At 40.3% G+C, this 15135-nt stretch overlaps 1 protein-coding gene and 1 non-coding gene across 2 annotated transcripts in view; one reads left to right on the top strand and one right to left on the bottom strand.

Moving 5' to 3' along the window:
* CFDP1 (craniofacial development protein 1) overlaps positions 1-15135 on the top strand; it is a 97928-nt gene that overhangs the window by 45370 nt on the left and 37423 nt on the right. The window lies entirely within an intron of this gene.
* On the bottom strand, positions 7869-7975 carry LOC122693031. Its single transcript, XR_006340829.1, has one exon. It is a non-coding gene; the product is annotated as a U6 spliceosomal RNA (small nuclear RNA).

Here is a 15135-nt window from a genome sequence, read left to right as displayed (position 1 = left end):
AATATTACTGCAGGCTGCTTCTTTGGAAGTTTGAGCACGCACGTGTGCGTGTGTGTGTGTGTTAGTCACACAGTCATGTCCAACTCTGCGACCCCATAGCTCGCCAGGCTTCTTTGTCCATGGGGATTCTCCAGGAAAGAGTACTGGAGTGGGTTGCCATGCCCTCCTCCAGGGGATCTTCCAAACCCAGATATTGAATCTAGGTCTCCCACATTACAGGCAGATTCTCTGCCATCTGAGCCACCTGGGAAGCCCAAGAATACTGAGTGGGTAGCCTGTCCCTTCTCTAGGGGAACTTCCCTACCCATGAATTGAACTGGGGTCTCCTGCATTGCAGGCGGATTCTTTACCAGCTGAGCTACCCGGGAAGCCCACTTTGGAAGTAGGTAGAGTATTATCATGGCATTTTGACTTGGGCAGATCTGCCATGAAAATGCAGTTTTCAGCTTGAGTTGTAGCCACTCTGTGCCTCAGGGACTGGAGCGTGCCACAGGCCAAGCTCTGTATGTAGCTGGGCTCTGTCAGCTGGGTCCCCTTTTCTGGTGACTGACTCCATTCCAGTGTTCTGCCTGGTTTTGGTTGCTCTTTAGTGCCTTTAAATACTTGTTTTTCCAGTTTTACCCAGAATTTCTCATTGTTATCTGATTGTGGGAGGGTTAGTCCATAAAATCTACTCCACCAGTACTGCATTATTCGATTTTAAAAATAGCTTCTCTCATTATTCTCTCACCACAAGCATATGTTTAACTTTGCCATTCAGCTTCAGCTATCATATATATATAATTACTTTCTGAAAACTCTTTATGGGCTTTGAGTAATTCCACCTACTAATATATTAAACGTTTAAGGTGCTGTAGGAAAACAACTAGCCAGTCACCATGGTGAAATGTGTGATGTGTTGAAGGCCAAATAATCCAGAGTATATTGTAGCTACAGATAAGTAACTTGGTTTCCATCTTGTTGCCAATCTACTCAGAACATACTCTAAAACCTTTACCAAAATAATGCAGTAGGTGGACCAGGGTTTAGTAGGGTTAAAAATGAACAATTGACTTACATTTTTAAAGAAATTTATTTTGACTGCACGGAGTCTTTGTTGCAGTGTGCGCGGACCTCCTCTTGCAGTACGCTGGTGTCTGGTTGCGGCATGTGGGCTTAGACCAAGGCTCAGACAGGCATCCCCTGCAGTGGAAGGCAGATTCTTGGTCACTGGGCCACCAGGGAAGTCCTGATATACGTTTATAAATGCCTAGTTTAGTGGTTCTCAAACTGGTTGGTCTTAGGACTTCTTTACATGCATACAAATTACTGAGAACCCCAAAGAGCTTTTGATATCTGTTCTTGTATTAGAAATTAAAGCTAAGAAATCATTCAGGTAGTAATGAACTCATTGAAAGTGAAAGTATCAGTCATTAAGTCATGTCTGGCTCTTGCAACGCCATGGACTGTAGACTGCCAGGTTCCTCTGTCCATGGAATTCTCTAGGCAAAAGTACTGGAGTGGGTAGCCATTCCCTTCTCTAGAATAAACTCGTTACATGTTAGTAAAAGTAGCATTTTTATGAAAAATAAATATATTTTCCAAAAAAAATTCAGAGGAATGGCCTTGTCCTACATTTTAGTTTAATATTATCTCTAGAAAGATACTCAAGGAACTAATAACAACATTTGTCTCAGAGGAGCCAGAATTTGGTAACTAAAAGATAAGAGAGGGAAGGAAGGCATATTTTCAATTTGAATTTTGTGCCTTGTGCATTAATTACCATTTAAAACATGTAAATGATTTAATAAGGCCCTTATCTTTTCTTCTGGCAGAAAGGTGCTTAAAGTAATAGATTTTCAAAAATTATTTTATTTTAGATACTTACATTTAGAGGGGAGAAGAACCTCAGGATACACCTCTTCAATAAATTCGGTTCCCACTGTCTTTCTCTCTCATAGTCCCTGATTCTTTTCTTTTGTAGAACTTACCTCAACTTGTAAGTACATAGATTTTGTTGTCTATTTTATTTTTTCACCTCTCTTCTCCCTCACTAGATGGTTAATTCCCTGAGGGCACGAATCAAATCTGTTCACTCTTCTCGGTCTAGTACTTGGTTCATAATGGTTTGTCAGTGAACATTTATTAAACAAATGAATGACGATCTATGGGAAACTCACATCAGTTTCCCATTTGTCAATGCTGAGCAGTTCTGGACAGTTGCCAGAATACAAATATCCTGCCCAAACACCATTTCTTTGTGGGTAAAAAGCTTCCTGCATTTGTTCAGGCTCCCCATAGATTGTGTATTAGATGAGCAATAAATATTTAGTAAGCAATTTGGAAGGTGAGCGTCACAAGAGGAGGCCACAGAATGGGTTTGTGCTCATACTTTCATGCATGAAGCCATTTTGCTATTTTAAAGATTTCCATCTCCATCTCATTCTTTGATTTATGTTTTTCTCTAAAGAAAATAAACATTAAAAGAAAAAAGGCCAAATCTGACTCTAATGATAAGGTAAAGAGCATTACACCAAATATTTCTTCCTTCCTGAATGAAGATGGCCAATCGTTTCATCTGTTTCCCTGTGGTTGCTCTTTTAGTGTTCTCAGCTCATTCACCTCTGGGTCATCAGAGGCAAGCAGGTGGATTTCAAATCCACACTTTGCTCATGAGCCCCTCCATTGCCATAAGATCTGCCACTGCCGTAGTAACAAGAGCTGGTGCTCTTGCTGTAGCCACTGAGGTCCACTCCTTTGCCTCAGGTTCCATGTAATATCACTATTTCTAAAAGCTTTATTCTCTCTTCTATACAAAACAACCCTGTAGGGCAGAAGATTTATAGTCATTAGTAGGAGAGCACACAGTGAACTATATTTTCATAATGAAGTCATTCTTTTCCCATCCATGAACAGATCCTTCACTTAGGTTTGCTTAATAGGTATAGGAATGAAGAGCAGAGTGTATGCTTCTGGAAGGTACCTCAGCTCATAGCTTGTGTTAGAGATCATGCCACGCTTTTTTTGGAGCTATGGTGAGTATATTTTATAAACCAAAAATCAGCACAACTGCTGCAACAAAATTTTTTTCTTTTGTAGTTTTATTTACCAGAAAAGTCATACAGTGGTATTAAACAATAAGCCAACAGCATGGACAGTCCTAAAGGCATTACGATATGTGAAATAAGCTTTGTGGTTTTTTTCCCCTAAATAAATGCCTTTGCCAAAATTTTTGAAAATAATAATAATAAGGAGGTCCTCCCTGGTGGTCCAGTGGCTAAGACTCCATGCTGCCAATGCATAGGATCCAGGTTTGATTCCTGGTTGGCAAACTCGATCCCACATGCTGCAGATGAGATTCCGCATGCTACAACTGAGACCCTGTGCAGCGAATAAATAAAACTTTAAAAATAATAAGTCAGATATAGTTAATACATTAAGGAGTGAAGTAAAAAAGCTGGGCTTGTCCAGGAATATCCAGGACATAAGGGTGCTTTTCCTAGAAGGAAGGCAGGAGGTGACTCTTTAAAAAATTGGGAAGCTGTGTTTTAATTTCTGCTTTATTGACCTTTCAGCACAGTGTTGGCGTCAGCACTCCCAGAGCTGTAGCCTGACCCCACCTCTCTGCCCAGAGTGGGATGCTGCACCACAGGCTACACAGAGCCATCACAGAGGGATTTCTTTTCTGCTGCAAAGGACATTTTTGCCTTAAAGCCTGTAGGTCAGACAGGTAAAAACAGGAGAATGTAATGGTGACCCAGGACTGTCCCATTTGGCTATCATCACCTAATTTGTATAGACCATACACTCCAGGAAATAGCAAGTGTCTGATGGTAGCAAAAGGACCTCTGGGAAAGAACAGCTTCATTGAATACCTGGGTTTTTCTGAGTTTCTTCATCTTATACAAATAACTTCCTGTAGTTATGGGAATTGGTCAAGACAAGCTCTTTTGCTTGTTTTTCTTAGCCGTCACTCCAATCCGTGCCATAGCTGCACATTGCAGAATAGTAGAAGGAAAAGAGCAAAAAAATAACAAAAGTTCTGAAAACAAATACAAGGAAACCAGAGAAACCAGAGGAAACTGACATGAGAAATTCAGAAAGAGCCCAGCCTAGTTGAAACCATGCCCGTGCCATGCGTTCAGATTTTTTTTTCCGTGGTATATTTATGGAGGCTACAGGTGCCCTGGGAGTTCTATTGTGTATTGTAAATGTTTCATTCTCTGAACTTTTCTAGTTCTTATCCCTTTCTAAGTTTTTGTAATATCTGACCTAACATTGTTTTGAGATGGAGTTTTTAGTTCCTGCTGGACTTCTTGTCCCAAAGTAACAAACTCTGATAGCAATATTACTCTGGGAGGCGTTTATGGGGACCTGAATCTGTGACTTCAACCCAGAATTTCACCTATGAAAGTTCTCAGTACTGGGTGGTGGTTGGATATTGTCACTGTGCTCAGAACCGTGTATGTTTACATGTTGAGGTCATAAGCCCCACCAGTGGGAACCCAGCTTACTTGGTTTACTTACCTCTGTATCAGCAGCACCCAGAAGAATTTATGTTAGAAACAGGCACTTAATAAATATTTGTTGAATTAATGAGTGGTTTTAGGAAGGAGATTGGGGAAGGAGTGGTATATTTGAAAGGACAGCCCAAAATGCATCTTAACACTGAACAAGTTGAACATTCCCCTCCACCTTTCCTTATGCACACGTGTAGGTGTTACTCCAGGTCTGTTTTGGGAAGTGTTTTTAACCATGGCCCCGTAGGAAGAAATATAATAAGACAAAATGCACTATTTGTGTGTAATGAGGTAAAAATATAACATTTTGTTCCATTTACTTTTATTAAAATAAAATACTGGTTGTACCCACAAAATTGACTCATGATCCATTAGATTAACAGCAACAGTTTGAAAACTGCTCTAAGAATGACTGGGTCTAGAATGTGTTTAAATGTTAACCTAAGAAGATAATGTCAAAAAAAAAAAAAAAGAAGATAATGTCAGTTTGTTTTTGAAGTGGTTGAATCAGTCTAGCAGCAAGTGAGAGTTCCTATTGCTCCAGTCCTTGGCATTGGCAGACTTCAGTATTGCCATTTTCATGGGTGTGAAACAGTATGTCCTTGTTTACTATTAGATTGCAACTTTTCCTATAGCTTTAATTTTCATTTTCCTATTACTTATTCAGTTACCTAATGGGGAGACAGTTGTTTACTATTAGAGTGCACTTTGATGTTTTCACCTAAATATAAAGTTCTTGGACCTTGAGGTTTTTGAAAATCCAAGGAAAATTACGGACCTGCCGCCTAGAAAAATTACATGTATATTGAGAATTCTTGACTACTGTAGGACCTTCAGAGAAGAACTAGCTGATGAAGAGTTCCCACGGACTCCCAAAAAGAGAGATGGTTAATTCTCTGTTCCACTCTAAGTCAGTTACTGTGCTGGGTGGAGGCTTCCCTCCTCCACACCAGCACCACTGCCCTTCCTGAAGCTTTCTGGAAAAGTGATATGGCCCACAGCTTTGCACTGGTGGCAGAATTGGTTGCTCTCTGTCAGGGGCACCAATATATATAACATCGCGTGTATAGATGGTGTGCTAAAGTCGAGTGACAGAGCAGAGGCTGTAAATTGAACTCAACTGAAAAAAAAACAGAAACTGAAAGCAACTAGTAAAAGACTCTGAGAATATCCAGAAGAGAGTGGGCGGGTGCGTGTGTTTTCCTACATGAGATGATAGATGAACTAATTCTATTTAAGTCTGAATAGGAGAGTCTAGTAGTCTGGAGGCCCTGATGTGCTTTGGCAACTGATATGAGTTACATGGATCCCAGTTAAACACAACATTGTTTGTATTACGATACAGTTAACAAGGAGATATAATTCTACATGGGTAATTGATCTCAAGGGGGATCATGCTTTATGCTTTCTTTGATCTGCCAGTACCATAGATTTCTTTTTTTTTTTTTTGCTCTGTTTTCCCTACAGCTTTTCTTACTCATCTAAGGCCAGAATTTAGGATTTATCCCATTACTTTGGCTCCAAGGAACTTTATTCACTACCCAGCCATGTGATTCAGCACCCAGTCAGTGGTTGACTAATTAGATACATCATTCTCTTTAGAGTCACTTCCAGCGCTCCCTGACTTCTACTCCAAAGTCACCACATCTGTGAAATAAAGCTGTTTTATAGTATAAGGACCCTTGTATTTACTTTCAGAAGGGACATCCTTCCAGAAGTCATTTTTTATTTGATTTGGTAAGAAGTATGTGGGTACGTCACAAAACAGGTACTCCAAGCTCTATTGGGAGACCAGCATTTAAAAAGATAGAAAGTATTCAAGATTCAACCAAGTAGAAAACTAGTTGTCTCTCAGTGGATCATTTTCATCTTTCGTTGGAGTATATACATTAGCAGTGCAAATGTGGGGTTGGATAGCACAATCAACAAACATTGAAAACTTCAGATTGTATTTATGAAACTCTGGCCCTCTTGAAATTGACCGTAGTCAAGGAGACCATGAAGCACATCCCTGTTGGGCCACAGGTAGTTGTTATTTTATTCTGAGTTCAAAACCAGTTACTTCTAACGGTCCTGAATATGTCTCCAAGTGTGCTCAGGGTTGGTATCCCTGGAGAAAAGATAGGAGAATCTGATAGAAGTTGAGCCACTTGCCTTTGTATAATGTGGAGGTGGTGATGGTCAGGGAAACTCCTTAAAGGTGGCAAAGGCGTGTAAAAAAAACAAAACAAAACTGGCTTCATGGTTTGGCAAACACAAGGTATGAAATTTGATGGTTTTGTTGTGTTTGTTTTTTTTTTTTGCTAAGAGTTGGGGAGGAGGTGGGCAGAATTAAATGCACAGACTGACTAAAACTTCAACACACTTGATTCACTTCATAGCATATCAGCCTCTGAAAAGCTTAGCTATTTTGGAGCTGGTGGTGTGAATTATTAATTCACATTAATAAGAGTCTGGCTCCCCCCCCCACCAACCCCCCGCATTGGAGAAAAGAAGCTTGTATGCATTTTACCCAGCTTGGCAGTTCTCAGACTTTTTGTTTTCAGGACCTCTTAGCACTCTTCAAAATTGTTGAGATGGTTTAAAACTGCCATTTATAGTGTAAAAAGTTAAAACTGAGAACAGCTTTAAAATATTTATTAATTCATTTTCAAATAACAATCATGAACTCCGATACATGTTAACATAATATAAATAACTATGTTTACCAAAAAAAATTAGAGTCCTGCTGTGATTTTCTCTCTTTAACGTCTGGTTTAATAGAAGATTGACTTCCCAGGTGACGCAGTGAAAAAGAACCCGCCTGCCATTGCAGGAGATGCCAGAGACACGGGTTTGATCACTAGATTGGGAAGATCCCCTGGAGAAGGAAATGGTAACCCACTCCAGTATTCTTGCCTGGGAAATTCCATGGACAGAGGAACCTGGTGGGCTGTAGTCCATGGGGTTGCAAAAAGTTGGACACAGCTAAGCACACATGCATATCTTAATAGAAGATAACTGGATTCTCAGATCTGCTGCTCCATTCAAGCTGTTTTAAAATATGTTACTTAGGTTGAATTATATGCAAAAAAGCCAATCTTATACAGATACATAGTTGGAAAAGGAAGTATTTTTTCTTTTTTTGCTTGTTTGTTTTTTATTATTATTATTTTTTTTCCATTTGTTTTTATTAGTTGGAGGCTAATTACTTTACAATATTGTAGTGATTTTTGTCATACATTGACATGAATCAGCCATGGATTTAGATGTATTCCCCATCACGATCCCCTCTCCCACCTCCCTCTCTACCCGATCCCTCTGGGTCTTCCCAATGCACCAGGCCCAAGCACTTGTCTCATGCATCCAACCTGGGCTGGTGATCGGTTTAAAAATATGGAACGCTTCACGAATTTGCGTGTCATCCTTGCGCAGGGGCCATGCTAATCTTCTCTGTATCGTTCCAATTTTAGTGTATGTGCTGCCGAAGCGAGCACTCTTTTTTTTTTCCTATGTTTTTTTCTTATTTTTCTTATTAAGAAAGGAGTATTTTAATAGCTATTTGGATCATTTTGTATATTGTTCTGTGGTACTACACCAAAATATGACTAATGATAGTTTTTTTTTCTATGAGAAAGCATTACAACTTTTTTTTGCTATAGCAAAACTGAAAATTCAGAGCCTAAATACCCAGTAACATATGACTAATGAAATATAATATATCTACACAATGGAATATAATGTAGCTGTTAAACCCTAAGATCAGTATGTACTTACTGGGAAAGCCTCTGAAGTACCTTATTTAAAACAAAAACTACAGAAGACTAGAAATGGCAGTTTAGTGAGGGGTAAGCCAACAGGAGCATAGCTCCTTGGCTTCAGAGCCCAGGCCTGCTACTTCTGGTTACAGAGCACTGAAAAGCGTCTTAGATTTCTCTGTGCCTCTCCTGCTATCCTTTGCTTTGAGTGAGCTTTCCAGGTGACCCTTACTTTTCTGAAACTTTTAGCTCTAAATAATGGTCTCAATCCAGCAAAAATATCCAGGACTCCCACATCCCCAAAACCTACAACAAAAGAGAGAAAAAGTTCTTTTGCCTTCAATAACTAGGAAGTCACTGGGGACCTCCACCAGGTGGTTTCAGAGGAGGAGTAAGACAGTCCAAATGCAGTGGGAGAAGGCGGGAGCCAGGGTGTGTGAGGGATGCAGCAAGTGAGGGCAGACTCTTGGAGCAACTACAAAGGGAAAAGCTAAAATAGAAGAAGGAGGTGTATCTAAAGAAGTGAGATGCTGAGGAGGTAGAAAAGGATGGGTGGAATCTTCAGCTCAAGGAGTGCATTAGTTTTGGAATAGAAGCTACCAGAGCACACGTGCGGCCCTCCCAGCTCCTCCCAGTCATCACAAGGGGGTTAAGGCAGAAACGCAGACCGCAGCATCAACTACCAATACAGATAAAGCCCCCGAGGGGGTGAAGATTTGTACCTTCGGCACTTACCCTCCCGTTGTAAGATTCAGATTTATGCATCACAGTTAACATGTCAGCCGGCCTCTCCAGGCCCCACCGCCCTCCCCTGTCCATGTTGACGTGCCGTGAGGTGCAGCTGGTCACACCCGTGACCCATCCTGTGGCCCATATTTAGCCGTGTTTAGAACTCCGTGTCTTCATTGGTTTGTTAGTTGCCATTACAACTTTGTCTGAGTAGAGTTTTTGAGTTCTTGCAGCTCAGTGTCCGTCTATTTCTGATTGGTGTTGGCGCTAACTCAGTCTGTCTTCAAATAGTCAGGGAAGGAACGCGTTCTGTGCGAGCGCTTCTGCGAGGCGCGCTAAACGGGCTTTCTGTGCTTAGAGCTCGTGTGCTCTGGTAGCTTCTGCTCCAGAACCAGTGCCCTCCTTGAGCTCGGATCCCACCCATCCTGTTCCACCGCCCCAGCAGTCTCACTTCTCCAGGTGCACCCCCTCCTGCTATTGTAGCCTTTCCCTTGTGGTTGCTCCAAGAGTCTGCCCTCACTTGCTGCGTCCCTCGCACACTCTGGCTCCTGCCTTCTCCCACTGCATTTGGACTGTCTTACTCCTCTTCTGAAACCACCTGGTGGAGGTCCCCAGTGACTCCACAGTGCGGGAGACCCGGGTTCCATCCCTGGGTCGGGAGGATCATCTCGAGAAGGAAATGGTTACCCACTCCAGTATTCTTGCCTGGGAAATCCCATGGACGGAGGAGCCTGCTGGGCTACAGTCCATGGGGTCGCAAAGAGTCTGACATGACTGAGCGACTTCCCTTTCACTTTGACTTTTCAGAGTACACAGGCATAGAGCCTCCACATGGGGAGAATGGCCTGGAAGTTCAGAGGGTTCCTACTTGATTGTTCTTAAAACAGGAAAGAGGAGATGATGTTAGGGACTCAAGGAGTGTGGTGGTGGCTGGAACAGTCTCTGGGAAATGGGAAAGGGGAGCTCCCTAGAGTCACTCCCCAGGACTTCTGAGCAGCTTTAAGAGCAGGTCTGAGTCTGGAAATCATAGATCTTGGGATCAGTGTGACTGATCTCCCCTGGAAGCCTCAGGAGCAGGATTGCAGGCAGAGCACGCGTCTTTGGGTCCTTGCTGCTGGCTGCCTCTGAGGACCTCCAGCACCCCGAGCGCCAGTGACTAGATAGATCTGCCCTTCCTCACTGTTGCTGCAGGCAAGCTCCGGTAGGCAGCACAGCCTGTCAGATAGAGAGAATGGTACATATAACTCACCTCATAAAAAAGCAGCACCTTGATTTCCCTGTTTAAAAACATAATACAAAACATTGACGAGCTCAACAAAACATACAGTGGCTTTATGCATTAGCACCTAATTCATCAGCACACCAAATTCAGATACTTGGATTTCTTTATTTAATACACAAAGTTCTCCAGTGGTAGTTTCTTAAAGCTTAGTTGCAACGTGGAATCTGAAAACATATCAGTAAGCATTTTGTACTATTATATGAAAATCTTTGGTCTCACTTGCATTTTGAATGATTTTTTTTAACTAATATACATGATTTGTAACACCACGCACTAGTCATTTTAGGCATTTGTAAAATGCTAGTTCACTGGATTACACAGAGCTAATGTTAAAAAAAAAAAAAGAGCTAATGTTGACTGATTTCATTAACAAGTTGCATTCATTAATATCACCACCAATCTCATCAGAAAGTCTTTAAGAACTGGGAAGCTGTCCAGCTCACAGTGGTAGATCCAAATTTTCCAGAATTCGAAATCTCAGAATTTTTCATTGGCAGCAGATACTGTCAGTTGCTCTCCTTCAGGTGAAAGACTTCGTTCGTTTTTCAGAAATGAGAAAATATCTACAAAGTACCCAAGGACGAGTAACCATAGTTTATCTGGAAAAGCAGATCTAGCTTGCAACTCGGTTGTACAAATGCTTTTCCTAGAGACCACCACTCTTGACAGGAGTGCTTACTTCTTCTTAAAATGGAATATTTAAAAGATATCTATTAAAGAATTAAGGTTTAATAAGTTAGCCTTATTCTAATAAAATTATATTTATTTCATTACAAATGCAATTATAATTGTATATAAAATGTTTATTTCCCTTAATTTTTATGGCTTTTGGGTTTTCTTTTTTAATAAGAATAAAGTTTTTATTTTAGAATAATTTTATAGTGAACAATCTGAATAGTTTCTTTCAGAAAAGTTGCTAAAATGATACATGTATTTTTAATCCAGCTTCCCCTAATTTTAACAATTATATGACCATGGGACATTTGTCAAAATTAAGATATCAACAAGAGGACAAAACTTAACCAAATTCTAGATTATATTCCAATTTTCCCATAAGAGTTCAATCCAGAATATCCCATTACATTTAGGCAACAATATTTTCTCCACCACTTTTAAGGAAATAAATTTAAGATTTATGGAAGAGTTGCAGAGACAGAATGGAGAGTGCCATGTACCCTCCACCCAGCTTCCCCTAGTGTAAACATCTTGCATGATAACAGTGTTCGTTCAAAACTAATAGACCGTCAAGGCCACAACATTTTTATACCATCGAGGGGACACTTCCCCTGCAGATATGTCTCAGATTTGGGGAGGGCCTCCACATCTATGAGCCTCACACTCTCATGGCTTCAAGTGTGGAGTCAGGCAGACCAGGGCTTTGCACCCCACCCCAGCCATTTCCAGGAGTGTGACCTCCCTAATCTCAGCTTCCTTCTCCACAAACAGGCAGATATAATGCTTGTGACAGACACACAGCAAATTGCTGCTTTGTTCTTAAGTGAAATTGCCTTTTTTTTTTTTCTTTCTTTCTCTCTCTATTTTTTTTTAACCTTTTTGACCTGGTCATAAGGAATCCTTTTGGCAAAGTGTTGTGCTAGCAATAGAAAGAAGAAAGGAAAAGGTCTCTATTCTCAAAGGACTGAATTCCTTGTGAGGAAGAGAAGTACCCCTTCAACTATGACAAGTTATTCTTTGCTTTAATTTTATTTTTGGCTGTGCTGGGTCTTCAATGATGCCCGGGCTTTTCTCCAGTTGTGGCAAGTGGGCTTAGTTGTCCCATGGCATAGGGGATCCTACTTCCCCCACCAGGGATCGAACCCACATCCCTTGCATTGGAAGGTAGATTCTTTTTTTTTTCTTCTTTATTTGCATATTGGAAGGCAGATTCTTAACCACTGGACCACCAAGAAAGTCCGTGTTAAATATTTTTCTTAGGAAAAATAGAGGTGTATGATACCAACTGAAAAATTTAGGAAATCTTTGGTAAAATTAAAAATACACATATTTTTATTAGAAATTAACAAATCCAAGTAAGACAAAGAAATATGAAGATTGCCCATGTATTAAAAAAATAAAAAAGAAACCTAAGAAATTAACATTGGTATATGATTAACTAAGCAGCAGACATTATTCAGATTTCACCAGTTTTCCCACTAATAACCCTTTTGCGTTCCAGAATCCAAACTGTGATTCCACCTTGCACTCAGTTGCCATGTCTACATAGTCTCCTCTGATCTGTGACGGTTTCCAGTCTTTGTATTTCTTGCCTTGACGCTGTTGAAGACTATTGATCGTGTATTTTGTAGAATGTTACTCATCTGAGTTTTCCTCATGATGAGGCTGGGCTTATGGAAGTTTAGAAAAACTGCCCAAGAAGTGGCATGCCCTTCTTACCACACATGATGCCAACTTATTACTAGTGATGCTAACTTTGATCATTTGGTTAAAGTGGAGTCTGCCAGGTTTCTCCACTGTAATATTTTTATTTTTTTCTCTTTACCTTTTTTTTAAAATTGCTTTGCTCTTTCAGTTTTTCCAAGTCACTTTGGATTTGTGTTCTGTTGATATTAACAAAGGAATATTGATGCTTGTTACTGAACCTGAGCTCCCCAAATGCATTGTGGCACCAACCACGTGTTACTCTGGAAGGTTAGATGAGACCATCTGCATTTTTCTAAGGGAAGCTCAGTCACTTTTCGGGGGTGGGGTGGGGAAGTCCTGATGACTGCCTGGATTTTCAGGTCTTTATTAGGCAGCAAAATACAACCTCAGAGGAGAGGAATGGAGCAGAGTTATTTCCAGAGTCTGGATGGCATGCGACTCTCTTTCATAGGGAGTGTTGGCATTTTTTTTTTTGAGTGGAAGTTTTTAAGAGTTATCTTAGAAGATTCAAGTATACACAGTGTAGAGCATCTAGAAATTTTGTAGTTTATTCTTATTTCCTTCATCCTATCTGTCCATCTGCTACTATGTGCGGTAGATCATTTACTCCCAGAGAATTCTGGCAAATTAGTATTCCTGGTTCTTGGGCTATTTAATTTACATTTCACCAGGAGCTTTCAGAGCACAATCTCACCACTGTTCTGTTATTAATACTAGACGGACTAGTAAGCCCTGTGTCCAGCAGAATTTAAGCAAGGCAAATCCTCATGGAAGATGGACTGTGAATGCTGAAATTTACATTTGAGCCTGTCATTCAGTATTGCTCACACTGTCATTGAGTTATGTTATTTTCTCTTAATGAACATTTCCGCTTTCTTGGGTGGAAACCCAGAAGCCTCCAGACCTTATCGCAAGAAGGCCTTGATTGTTCCCTGGTGCGGCTTCAGTGCAGTCACTGATTACTTGGCCAGGTCTTATGGCGGCCATACACAAACTTAGGACCAAGTAACGTGTGTCTTAAAAAGATCAACAACAACAAAAAAATCAGCAGTTCCCAAGATTTTAAAATTTACTCTGTCACTTTGCTTATATTCCTGCTTCCACATTAGTCTGCCTCAAACCAGTCACGGTAGGAACAGATTATTTTAATCTCCTATTACCAAGTCTCTCACAGCTTTTAGGGACATTCTTTGTAAATTATATTGTTCCCGGACTCTTCTTAAAGATCATTATTTTCGTTCAGAAATGTATTTTGAGTAGTCTTTCATTCAGCTTTCCTTTTCTTTTTTGCTTTTCTTCTCATGTGAATATATATATATATATATGTCTACTATAAAACATCTGTACGTGAGCTATAATACTGTTGATTGGTTATGAATTATATTGTTGTTTTATAGGTATTTTTCTAATAGGCATTCTTCCCATGATTTTGTGGTTTAAGTCCCACTTCCTCTATTTCCTTATTGAGGTAAATGAAATTCACGTAACATAAAATGAACCATCTTAAAGCATACGAATCAATAGTATTTAGTACAGTCTCATTTTTGTGCAGTCATCACCCTGATTGCTTTTTTACTGTTTGTGTGTAGCAGTGAAAAACTTGTATAGGCCTCCAAAGCCTTGTATATGCTGACAGGGCAGGCTTTTCATTGGCTTCAGAATTTATGCCCTACTACTGGAGGTTAGTTAGTTAGTTGTTAGTTTCATCCAACAGCCAAGCAATTGGTCCACTGGGTTTTAAGTTACCTGGGTTTTTGCAGCACATTGTCTTACCATAATTGTCCTACCCCTCTTATTTAAAGAGTGCCAAACTTGTTCCTGCTGCTTTAATTTGGGGATAAGGAGGAAGTTGTTTCTTACTGAGATTCTTGAAATGTCATAATTAAGCAAATGCTTTTTAAAAATTCTGCAGGAAATGCCGCATAGTCGTCTGCTGCCCAGTCTATACAGTTATCAAATCATCCACCAAATTATTTCCTTTTCTTTGCCTCCTTAGGAAATTAACCATGCGTGAACTGATTTTGCATTTATTAACTGATGTAGAGTAGTGCAGCAGAAAAGGGTAGGGTTAGTCAATATTAGGATATTGATCATTTTTAGCTCATCAGACCACCTTTGAGAATTCTACTTAGTGTACTAGCTAAGGCAGTTCCAAAGCTTATTGCTTAGTTTCTGTTTGGAAGCTTATAAAATAATTGAAGTAGTGATGAAGTCATGACCTCCTTCCCAGGCTCTCCTCATGTACTCTGGGGGGGCTCATGCTTCCCTAAAGACCGTTTTATCATAGACATGTATTTTCCCTAAAATTCCTGTCCATCTTGGAGCAATTTCATTAGAGTTTGCTTCTCATCTACATGATGTGGTCCAGCACGTTTTTTGCTGGAGAAAGATGGAATCAACACATCAGTGTGAAGGAATTGTAGCCAGGCTGTACCCAGGCTACTTGAGGACTGCTCAAAAGTAGAATCCTCAACAAAGGAACTGCCATGAAACAAGACAGAATGTG

Source organism: Cervus elaphus, chromosome 4 (assembly GCF_910594005.1).
Source record: "Cervus elaphus chromosome 4, mCerEla1.1, whole genome shotgun sequence".
Lineage (NCBI taxonomy): Eukaryota > Metazoa > Chordata > Mammalia > Artiodactyla > Cervidae > Cervus > Cervus elaphus.
The sequence above is the reverse complement of the archived record's forward strand: the minus strand, read 5'-3'. Positions and strand labels throughout refer to the sequence as shown.